Below are 12,493 nucleotides of genomic sequence, written 5' to 3'. Positions count from 1 at the left end.
TGGTTTCTTCCCTGTTCTGGGTCACAGTTTCCCCAGCTGGGACCCATCCCAGCGTCACAACCCCAGTAACGACAGTGTCCTCAGCACCCACTGTGTCCCGGGAGCTGACGAGCGCTTTACGTGGCCACGTAACCGCCTCCCGCGGCTGCTTCCCCTTCCCCGGGGGGCCAAGGGCGTGCCAGGTGGTGCAGCCGTGCTCTGGGCCTCCACACAACACTGTCCCCCGCTCCAGAACCCCCTACGGCTCAGCTGTCCAGGACAAAGCAGAGTCTGGGCTCAGGGGCTGGGCCTCCATCTGGAGAAGAGACTCAGGCACTCGGCCTGTGGCAGAAACCGCAGACAAGTCCTGGAAGCCGGAGGGTGGCGGTGGGCAGCCGGCTGACACGGCCCCCAGTCGCCAGGCCGAGGCAGAGGTGTGGGGAGGGGGCAGGAGGGACACTCCCGTCGCCCCCATTCGCCATCCAGGGGGAGCCATGAGTCCTGCGGCCCCAAGGGAAGGTAGGGCCGGAGCCCATGGGATGGGGATGAGGATGCAGGAGCTGGCCGGGTGGGTCCCCTCTAGAGGGAAAGGGGATGAGGGGCCTCAGCTGGAGTGAGGGAGGGCCAGGCCCCTGGGGGTGCCCTGCCCCCTCCAAAGTGTGAGAAAGAGGATGGACATTCCAGCAGAGACTCCAGCCAGCTGAGGAGGCTGGTCCCACGCAGCAAGGCCGAGGTCGTGCCCCCAAGGTCCCCCCACTCTGGCACAGGAAGGAAAGGACTCAGGGTCCCTGGGTGCCTGTGGAGGTGGTGCTGAGGACGGATGAGGCTGTAGGCTGGGGGCTCATCAGGCGACCACCAAGGAGGGGCTGAGTGACCCTGGGGCCGAGTCTGGCTGGGCCGAGGGCGCCTCACCCCCCTGCTGCAGGCATTTGGATCAAACGCAGGGTTTACTTTCTCAGCTTCAATTTTCAAAAAATTAAAACGAGCGCATCTTACCTGACCCCGTGGTCACGTGGGAGGGTGGATGACCAGGCCCCAGCAGACCCAGCGCCTGGTCCGGATGTCTCCTAGGCAGGGATGAGCACGGAGACCCTCTGAAGAGGGGGGCATCGGCCCCCCTCAGGGAGTGGGGGCATGCTCCTGGGAAGAACCTGAGTTAGAGGCCAAAGAAGCCATTTTAGGTGGAAAGAGACTGAGTTCGTTTTAGCTGTTGATTAAAAGTGATCCAGTTATAGTGAATAATGAACATGTACCTGCAGGTCTGAGTTTTAGCGTATTTACATTTGGTCCTGCCCACACCCAGCCCAGGAGGCCAGGGCTCAGAGAGGGTCACAGGTGAGCCCGGGCCACCCAGCACAGAGGGCTGGGGCCGAGCTCAGCCCCCAGAGCCCGGAGGGGAGAGGCAGCAGGAGGGGCTAGGGGCTGGGAGCCTGGAGGCTGGGGCCTGGTTTACCCCCGACTTGCTGTGACCTGGGCAAAGCCAAGTCTCTGAGCCATTTCCAAGGTTGGTCAGCTTCTGCGAGAAAGGGTTGCAGGAAATAGGGACATTTATTCCACAGCGCGGCTGCTTGGTGGAGGAAGTGGATTTGCTCTGTGAAACAAGGTGGGGCCTGGTGGCAGGAGCCCCAGTGGCCAGAGCCGGGGGCTCTGGAAGCTCTGACGGGGACCAGGGGCACCCGTCCTGAGGCAACTGTGGGGAAGGAAGCGGAAGGAAGGGCAGGTCCCCTAAACTCCCTCCCAGGCCCCTGGACCAGCACCTCCTGCCCTTTCTCCCAGGCCACTGTGGACAAGGTCGGACCCTGCGTGTCAGCCGGGCTGAGGACCGTGTCCAGCCTTCCTGACCAGCAGAACACCTGCCACTCTCACGACCTCCAAGTGGCTGAGACGTCATCCTGCTTCCGAGTCAGGAGTGTGCTCGGGTCCAGGCGGCCTCGGCCTGTGCCTGACCACCCCCCAGACGCCCCCCACCCCTCCCAGTTCCTGGGGCGCATCTCTCCTGTGTCTTGCTTGCATTTTCCATTCGGAGGGTTTTCTGCACCCAGCCGACCCCCAGCCTCCTTGTGGGGAGTCAGGCCACCGTCTCCCCAGCCCTGTGCAGTCTGAGGGAACGAGGGCAGGTCTGTGCCACCGCGGCCCTGTCCAGGGGGCTGGGCCTCACAGGGGAGAGGGGCAGGCCCGCAGGCTCACAAAGCTGCTTCCCGCGAAGACTAGGCCACAGCTGCGACAAATGACTCTTAAGGATAGAAAAGCACAGAAATAGGAGCCAATCACCTGCCCAGCCAACACCTCGGCCCTGTTGGCAATTTGGATGAAACTTTAAAAGAAAAATTATTGATTCGATTCTGCACAGCTGGCTTGGACCCACAGGCTGGGGCCTAAGGAGGCCGGAAGTGATCGGGGAGTTTATCACGTAGAAGCCAGGAGAGGTGTGGGGCGGAGGAGTACAGGTAGCAGGTGGTGCCGGCCTGTACGGGAGCTGCAGTTCACGCAGATGGACACCGGATGGCACCAGAGAACCAGCTCTGGCTGCTCTCACCTTCCGGGGCCGAGGCGGGGCCGGAAGGAGCGAGGCGCCCAAACCACCCCTGCCCCGGGTCCTGGACTCAACGTCCTGGTTCTAGAAACTCCTGTGGGCAGGGCTTGGGCTGTGCACAGAGGGGACCCCAGCTGCTGACAGCTGAGTGGACGGTACCTGAAAGCAGAGGCCTCGTGGCAGTTCGGGCCCCGGGGACAGACCAGGGCGGGAGACTGCGGTCCAGGTGGGCCCAGCTGGGGACGACCGGGTGCTGGGAGACCTAGAGGGTCCCTGTACTCCTGGAGACTCCTCTGTGGCGGCCCAGCCTCGCCTCCTGTCTCCCTGCCTTCACGGGACCCCATACAAACCAGAGGTGCAGATGGGAGCCCTCAGACGTGTTTACAGGCTGACATATTCTTTCAGGGGTCAGATGCCCAGGGGTCTGGCCCCAGGCCAGGGTCGGGGGGGGAAGGGGGGGCGGCCACTCTGGTTGGGCTCCAGCTCTCACCCCTGTGCGAGCTGAGGGTTCATCCCCCCGCCACGACCCAGGCCTCCTGGACCCTGGTGGCATCCGAGCCCCTGACCTCTGACCTAAACAAGGGCTGCCTGCCGCGGCCCCATCCTCCTCCGACCTCCTTGGCACTAACTGGCTGAACTCTGACCCTGGTGGGGGGTACCCACTAAGTGAGTGGAAAGAGAGTCGAGAGCAGGGGGAAGGGCCCCATATTCCTGGAGCATCTGCTGGACATGAACCACACCGTCCATCTTCCCACGTGACCATGAGGCCAGGTAAGATGAGTTCGTTTTTTTGTTTGTTTTTTGTTTTTTTAATATATTTTTCTTAACCATATTTGCTTGCTTATTTATTTATTTATTTTTATTTTTGGCTGTGTTGGGTCTTCGTTTCTGTGCGAGGGCTTTCTCCAGTTGCGGCAAGTGGGGGCCACTCTTCATCGCAGTGCGCGGGCCTCTCACTGTCGCGGCCTCTCTTGTTGCGGAGCACAGGCTCCAGACGTGCAGGCTCAGTAATTGTGGCTCACGGGCCTAGTTGCTCCGCGGCATGTGGGATCCTCCCAGACCAGGGCTCGAACCCGTGTCCCCTGCATTGGCAGGCAGATTCTCAACCACTGCACCACCAGGGAAGCCCGAGTTTGTTTTAATTTTGTGAAAACTGAAGCTGAGAGAGCGGAGCCTGGGTTCGGTCCAAATGCCAAAGACCGTGCCCTTCCCACCATCCACAGCCACTGCTCAGGGCAGGGACGGGAAACCCAGAGGCGCATGAGAAAGGAGGCCCCAGTGGTGGGCGACTCGCAGCGAAGCCCCCCGTGGTCCCAGGTCCCCAGTGCGCTGAACAGCCGCTCCCTCCAGGAGGTGAACCTGTGACTGTGCGGAACACCTTAAAGGTGGGGGCAGCTGGGCCTGACGGAAGGAGGGAGCCTGACGGATGGGGGCTGCTGCCAAACGTGAGTGGAGCCAGAGACCCTGGACGGTGTGTCTGGCGCTCGAGGGGGCCCGGCCCCCTGCAGGATGGTGGTTTAGGGCACCAGTGGGAGCCACCAGGTGAGTTGAACCCTATTCCCCATCCCCACCACCCCCCAACACACACACACACCTGGGCCAAGCAGAGAATACAGGCATCTGGGGTTGGGGGGAGGGAGCATGGGAGCCAAGCTGAAGGGATGGGCAGGGGCCCCGAAGGCTGAGACACCCGGGGGATTGAGGGGGCCCCCAGCACAGAACATCGGGCATTGTCTAGGGGTGACTCTGCTCTCACACGTGCTGGGGGCAGGCTGTGCGGCTGGGGTGAACCTCAGGTACAAACAACAGGCATCAGACACCTGAACAAGTGAACTGATACCAAGGAAAGGGGTTAATGTGATGAGAACAAGAACTTAGAACAGGCATAACTGATATCCTTAGACAGAGGTGATAGGACACCGGACCTCAGAAAGGCCAACTAGAGTATTTGGAAAATTAAAATCTGGTCACTTGAAAAAAAAAATAGGCTTAGTGGATGCAGCTGAAGAGCAAATAGACAAGCCAGAAGGTGAACCTGAGGTCGCAGCACAAAAGGGCAAAAGGATGGAAGGCGCAAAATAGAAGTTAGCAGATATGGAGAACACAGTTCATTTCTAGTCCAAAGGAGACAAAAATGCAGGAGGAAACTTCCCAGAGCTGAGAATGAAAATGTCCAGAACTCTGACTCAAAGAGGCCACCAGGGCCACCACTGGGTTGGAACAGGGGGTTGAAGTTTGGCTACATTCTAAATATTTACAGACAAAAACCAGACAGCTTGCAAAAGAATGTAACAAATACTAGAAGCAAGAAGAAAATGTAGTAATTGTCTTCAAATTCTGAGGGAAAATAATTTCGTGCTCAGAATTCTATACCCAGCCAAATGTAAGAATAAAAACCCTTCCTGAAGACATGTGAGGCCTCAGATGGTCTGGCATTGAAAACAATTCCTTTTTGAAAATATTACCAATTGATGTACTTTAGCAAGAAGAAAAAGCAATCCAGGAAATGGAATACAAGAAACAATTGATATGGGGACTTCCCTGGTGGTGAAGGGTTTAAGAATCCGCCTGCCAATGCAGGGGGCACGGGTTCGAACCCTGGTTGGGAAGATCCCACATGCCGTGGAGCAACTAAGCCCGTGTGCCACAACTACTGAAGCCCACGTGTTCTAGGGCCTGTGTGCCGCAACTACTGAGCCTGCACTCTAGAGCCCATGAGCCACAACTACTGAGCCCGTGTGCCGCAACTACTGAAGCCTGCACGCCTAGAGTCCATGCCCCACAACAAGAGAAGCCACCGCAGTGAGAAGCCCGTGCTCCGCAGCGAAGAGTAGCCCCCGCTCTCTGCAACTAGAGAAAGCCCGTGCACAGCAACGAAGACCCAACACAGCCAAAAATAAATTTAAAAAATTTAGAAAAAGAAACAATGATGAGCCAGGAACGGACAAAACTTGCTAAATCTAAGGAAGTGTGGACTGCTTAAGAATTAGTAACAATCTGGAACTAAACTCGTAGATGTTAGCAACAAATGAGGTTGGGGTCTGTGGAGCAGAGGGCAGTGTGCTAAAGCTCTCACTGGACATAGGTTCAGAATAAGTCTAGCACTGGTAGAATAAAATTCACTATGTGTGTGAAATGTCAAGGGAAATCTCCATAAAATAGAAATAGAATATATAACTTGCAAACTATTAGAAGGAAAAGCTGAAATGGAAAAAATGAAATCAATCCAGTAATTACTAGGACAGAGTGAAAAACAAAGCATAGGAAATAGAAAACAAAAGTGACACCAGGAATAAGATCAAACATTTCTGTAGTTGCAATAAATGTGAATGTGTTAAATTTGCCTATTCAGGAAAAAAATCTCCACAGATAAAAGCCAAAATCCCATCTTCAAGAGACATGAATAAGTGATAGCGACCCAGGACGGTTTCATAGCAGAAGGGAAAAGACATCCTAAAAGAAGTCCTAACAAAAGGAAATCGGTGAGTGTGCATGAGGATCAGAACAGAAATCAAAGGAAAAATATTTTAAAAGGGACAAAACTGGATTCATGCTGCTGAAAGAGGCAACCTGCCAGCAAAATAAAGGTTATGGAAAGTTGTGCCCCTAACAACATAGTTTCAATATGTTTAAAACAAAAACTGGTAGAACTATAAAGAGAAATGGTCCATTTCACAGAGAGGGAGGCTTTCATTCGTTTTCCTTAGCAACTGACAGATGGGAGAGGCAACATAAGGACTATATATATACAAACAGTTCAAAAAGACATTGCATTATTTCCAAATACACACAGATGGACTGGTCATAAAATTGAAATATTGAAAAAGGAGAGATAAAGCCAGTTATTCTGTAGACAATACAACCGTCTCCTTGGAAAAAGGAGAAAGAATCAGTGGCTGAGCTCAGCAGGGTTGTTGGATTGCAGTGTCAGGTGCGGGAACCACTGCTCCCGGCAGAGGGACCGGGAGGAGGTGACATTGGGAAGGCAGGGGAGCCGGGCTGGGAGAAGGGACCCAGACGGCAGAGGGGGGCGTCTTCCCTCTGAGCAGGTGAGGGCTGGGGGTGGCGGTCTCGGTGTGGGGAGGGTGCAGCGCCGGTGAGTCTGGTCTTGCCGACCTCCACTGGGTACCTCCCGAGCAGTTTACACAAGTCACTCTTAACGCCCACTGCGAGGATGGGAAGCCTGGGTGCACACAGGTCCAGTGGGTCACAGCAGGGCCGGGGCTGGGACTTGGGCCCATCCGCTGCCAACACAGCTATGCATCGCTCAGCCACACGGAGCTCATGAATCACCGTAAGCGGTGCTCTCAGTGCTGCTCTGGGTCCCCTCTGGGGAGAGGGTCCAGCGGTTTTATTTGATCCTCTAAGAAGTTTATGATCTAGAAAACATGAAGAATCCCTGACTCATGTGTTGGGATACTTTCCAGAACTGGAAACAAGGGACTCCGAGAGCCAGGCATGGGGGTAAAGGGGCGCAGATTCCCTTGGGGCCCCGGAGCCTGGGTGAGAGGTCCTGGATTGACTGCCCTGGCCCTTGTGACGCGCCTGCGGGTCAGGACAGGACATTCAGGGCAAAGAGGCAGACTCTCCAGAGATTGTGTCTCTAGTCCAACCCTGTCGTTTCACAAATAAGGCCTCTGAGTCACCCGTGGTCCTTCAGCCAGTGAGTGGCTGCCCTGACCTCGGTGGTCCGGCCTCTCCTCCAGTGACGTGACTCCCAGGGCAGAAGGCGGGGCCCAGTGCCACCCAGGGGCCTTCAAGGCGACAAAGGGACCCCAAGACGGCAGCCTGGGGCCAGATGGTGTCACTTGGGTTGTTTTTTTTTTTAATAGTGGTAAAATACATGTAACATTTACCGTTTTAACCGAGTAAAAACGCACAATTCCATGGCATTAGGTACATCGGACCAGCACCGCTCTCTAGTTCCAGAACCTTTCCATCATCCCAAATCCATTCTCCCCTCCGCCAGCCCTGGGAAACCACCCAGCTGCTTTCCGTCTCCGTGGATTTGCCTGTTCTGGACGTTGCACAGGAGCAGAACCAGGCCTTCGGAGCCTGTCTTGTTTCACCTGGGTTCAGCCACGCCGCAGCAGGTGTCAGAACTCCATCCCTTTTTATGACCAAATCACATTCCACCGCAGGGATATGCCACACTTTACCCACCATCCTGGTGAGACACCCGGGCTGTTTCCGGCTTTAGGCTGCTGGGCGCAGAGCTGCTCTGAGCGCTGGGTACAAGTTTTCGGTGGAGCACCTGCTCTTGCTTCTTTTCAGTGTAAACCCAGGAGTGAGACTCTTGGGTAACGTGGTGACTCTAGGCCGATTTCCACGGCAGGGTAGGTCTCGCTGGTCCTTCCTCTCGGACCCGGGCGCTCCCCTGGGTCCCAGACCCACTGCCCACGTCCACATGACCCTGGCCTCCCAGGGCATCGTCTCTTTCCCAGGTCGGCTCCACCCGTGCCCCACCTCCCTCTGACACTGACACACCCTCTGCTCAGCGCCCCTGGGTCCCAGGTGATGGGTGAGTCCTGACCTCAGGGTGGCCCCTGGGCCGAGGTCACGAGGGCAAGCGCGGTACACCTACGGTGCGCTGTGGTCTAACTACACGCTCCATCCTGTTCAATCCTCAGAGCAAGCCCGTGACGCAGACGCTAACACTGTGTCTCGTTAGGGCTGCCAGGCCTCCACAGCCCAGGCTTCACTCAGGTTGGGGTGATCTCTGAGGGCAGAGGCGGAAGGGGTCATCAGTGTGCCCAGGCCTGTTCTGGGTGCAGGATCGTGCTGGGAAGGCCAGGCCCCGTCCCTGCCTTCCTAAGCACGGGCCATACACGCAAGGGAGAAGGTGGACATTCAAACTGGGACCAGAGGAGGTCGCTGGGGTCGGCGGGGAGAGATAACACGTGAAGACCCTGGGCAGGAGGGCTGAAAGAAGGCCTGGGTGGCTGCAAGTGTAGACAGGGTTGGGAGTGGGTGGGGCAGGGACAGAGGTGGACACAGCCTCCACCTGCCCCAACCTCAGCTTGTTATGGTCCTCGGGCCACCAGCCTCTTGTGACAGTGACCCGCCCGCACCCTGCTCCCCTGGGTGACCATACACGTCTCCCAGGTCAGCGGCTGCCTTGCTAGGCCTCACGTGCACTTAGCACAGGGCTTGGTCGGCGTCCGGTGAGCGTCTTCAGGGCGGATAAATAAATAGGTGTTCGGATCAACCAACCAACCCCGCAGAGAGACAAAAACCAGGATTAGGTGAGGCCAAGGGCGCTGTGTTCCTGCTTTAATCCTGAACTCCTGGGAGGGGTAGGGCAGCCCCCCTGGGGCGGGGGGCTTCCAGATGGCAAGGGGTGTACTTTAAGGAGCCAGACACTGACAAAGAGAAAATTGGTCTCCACGGTTCTCCTAGGAGGTGAAGCAACTTCTTGAAAACTTGGAGGGCTTCCTGGAAGAGGCAAGCGCACTCCCCCTGGAACCCAGAGACCCAGTCTATTGCCCTTCCAGCAGGGGCTCCCCTCCCCTGGCCCCAGGCCTGGGAAGGAGCCACAGGAAGTGGTAAAGCGCAGCGGGCCCAGCTCAGGGACACTGGTTAATTCATCAGGCTTCACTGCTTACCCAAGGTCTGCACCCTTCAGCTGAATATTCAGGCCGGCCCCCGGCTTAGCTCTGCCTGCGTCTGTGCAGCTCTATTTTTACAGCCGTGGGGATGGCTGACAAAAACATTTAAAAAGACACAAAAGTTTAAAAATGTAAAAGCCGGATACCAGCTGTTTTGTTCGGAAAGCAGGATCACACCTGCATTCTGTCTCACTGAGCGGCATCCTACCCCCTGCCTCCCAGCCCCAGCCCGAGGGCCCAGGGGCTCAGGAGAGCCCGCTCAGGCCCCGCTTTACCCCTCGCCCCCTGTGGGTCCCTGCCAAGCCCCTTCCCCTCCTGTGCCTCGGTTTCCACCCTGTGAAAAAGAGACGTTTGGACGAGTTGATTCTCATTCGCCCTGGGCGATTCAAGAAGTTCCCCTGCAGTGGTGGGGGGGAGGCAGGCCGCAGACCTGCAGCGCGGATCCGGGCAGGAGGCTTCCTCTCTCCAAGCCCAGCCTCCTCGTCTGCTCCCTCACCGCGGCCCACACAGCCCCCAGCTCTCTCCGTGGCGCTGACGCCAGTCACTCCTTGGCTGACTGGCACCTCCCAGCATCCTGCCCAGGTCAGGGGACTTTCCCCCGAGTGAGACGGAAACGTGCTTCCTGAGCCCCTGGCCGCCAGGCTCCCACGCCTGGACTGGGCTCGGCCAGGCACACGACCCGCATGAGATGCTGCAGGAGCTGGTGGGCATGGCCGCCAGGGTCCAGAGTTACCAGCGGTCACGTCCAGCCCCAGGTCCTGTTCCCTTGGGCTGTGATTGGAGAGAGCGCTGGCCTCCCTGCAGGGCCCAGGCTCGGCTCTATCCTTCAGTAACTCTCTCCTATGCCTAAACTGTCTGGCTTGGAGCCCACTGTTTGCAGCTGAGAACCTCCCTCACCCCGCCCCCATTTCAGTGAAGGGCAGCAGCCCGAGTCCAGCAGCGTCCTGGCCTCCCTTCTCCCTTTGTCCCGTCCAGGTCTCACCCATCATTCTACTTCCTAAACAGCTCTCCACCCCATGGCCAGGCTTCAAGCCAGGCCACCAGCCCCCTCACCTCTAGACCCTTCCCGAGTTGTCCACGGAGACCCCGAGTGAACTTCCTGAAATGTGACCGGGGTCAGACTGCCCCTGCTGAAACCCCAGGGCCTGTCCACCCAGCTTGTGGGCTTGGCGGGGAAGCCAGTGCCAGCCCTGCCCCTCCTTCCCCCTGCCTCGTGCAGGTGCGCTTTCTCCTATCTGGAGCGAGATTCCACCCTTTCTCCTCCCACCCCTACTTTGCCTTCAGCTCTCAGCTTCTGGGGAAGTCACTTTGGCCTTTCCTCTCAGGGGTCATCTCTCCCTGCCTTTAAAACTTCCTGTGCTTCTGGGGCTCTTGTCTTCCTCACTTGCAAGCTGTGTGACCTCGGGCAGGTTACCGGATCTCTCTGGGCCTTAGTGTCTTTGTTCATTTTCAAAATAAGGTTAACAATGTTTGCCCCTCCGGATTCAGCCTCCTCCACGTCCACTCTGCCATGGTCCTGGACACAGACTCACCTGGCTGCTTTTCCAGGGCCTCTGTCCTCCGTGGGAGGTGCTGTCAGAGAGCAAGGGATGAGGGAGGGAGGGGGCAGCTGGGGGTCTATTCCTGGCCCCCTCCTCGCCTCGGGCCATGAGTGTCACCGAAGGGCAGCCCTAGGGGTGGCAGCAGCTGCCACTGTGGCTGCCCTTTGGGGGCCTCTCCGTTTGCCCACGGCTCTGAGAGACATTGTAAATAGGGGCTTTGTCAGGAGGGCTCCTTGGAGCCCTCGGCAAACTCTGTTTCTACATCCTAGGATGCTGAAGGTGAAACGGTGATCATGCCCTTGGCTTGCCTTGTTTCTGCTCATGTTACTTCCCTCTGAGGTCACACTGTCTTCTTGTTTCTCAAGTGCTGATTTCCTTGTCTATTTCTGGCAACAGACTGATCTGAAATGCACAGGCTTTTCTCAGCTGCATCCCCAGCACACGGTCGGCAAGAACACTTGATGAGTTACGATCCCCAGTTGCCTGTGTGCCGTACTATCGTGGTGCCAGGAAGAGAGGCAGGGGTGCCCACAAGCCCCCATTGTGCAGTTGCTCAGGTTGTGCACTGAAAAACTTGCCTGGCCCACGGAACACAGGGAGCTGAAATCAGCCTGTGCTCTTTCCACCAAGCTGCACTTGGGAGAAAGAGGTGTCTTTCCTAAAGTGCTCACAGGGGCTGCATGAACGAGTGGGTCTTTACCCCAAAACCTGGTTTTTGCTCATTTACACAGAAGACCATCTTCCCGCCTGTGTTCTCCCTCCCAGCCCCCTGGGCACCTCCCTTTTTATTATGTCCCCTCTGCCTTCCAGGAAGCCAGCAGCTCCCCTGGGAAGTGCTGTGGCCTGAGAGAGGCCTGCAGGAACAGGTGGGGACAGGATCTCCAGGAAGGTCTCCGGCCCCCTGAGCTCAGAGCCGCTGATCTTCCAGATTAAGGCGGGGGCAAGTGGTCAGGCCAGGAGAAACCAGCCACGGATGGCTGCAGAGATAATGGCCCTGGGCGCAAAGTGGACTCAAAGGGGCCTGAGAGGCAATAAGCACAGAGCCCCCGCCACTCCCCCCCCACTCCAGCCCATTAAACTCAGGACGGCGGCTTAAACCAAATCCCATCTTAATGAGCTCTATTTAGAGTCTGCTGAATATAAACTGTTCCATAAAGAGAAAAAAAAAAAAAATCCCAACAATCCAGGCAAGAGAGCAGCTCCTAGCGGGAGTGAAGGGCGGGCAGTCGATGCCCCCGGGGGCAGCCCCACCATTAGGAATTAGGAGTTGGTGAGTCAGTGTCCCAGCCCCCCACTGGGCAGAGAAGCAGTTGTCAGCAGGGTTGCACCCCGGTTCCTCACAGCTCTTCCCCACTCATCAGCACCAGCCGTTGCTGGCCGGGCTCACGTCCTGTTCCCTCCTCAGGATCCCCTTCTTTCTTTCAAATGGACTTGCCCCCAGGGCCTTGATGCTGCTTTTGGCGGAACCTGAACTAAGACATATGGTCAAGGAGGTCCCACAAATACTCCAGGAAGAGGGATGTATAATTTAGATTAAGGTGCTGGGAAAACTGGCTTTCTTTACTGGCAAATAGTTATTGAGTGTCAATTACTGGGAGTGAAACAATGAATAAGACAGTCTCTACCCTCAAGTCATGTACAGTCTAATGGAGTTTTGTCCAAAGCAGAAAACACCTCCCCGTCATCTTATTATCTGTGGCCGCACACGCACACACACGCCTGCAGAGTAAACATACTCCTAAACCCTCTTATAGTGGGTACCAGAGACTGTGATGGGAAATAAGCCTGGGTTCAAATTCGGGCACCATAAAACCTTTAACTAGTAAGGAGAC

This window comes from Balaenoptera ricei, chromosome 20 (assembly GCF_028023285.1).
Source record: "Balaenoptera ricei isolate mBalRic1 chromosome 20, mBalRic1.hap2, whole genome shotgun sequence".
Taxonomy (NCBI): Eukaryota; Metazoa; Chordata; class Mammalia; order Artiodactyla; family Balaenopteridae; genus Balaenoptera; species Balaenoptera ricei.
This window is presented reverse-complemented; position numbering follows the sequence as displayed.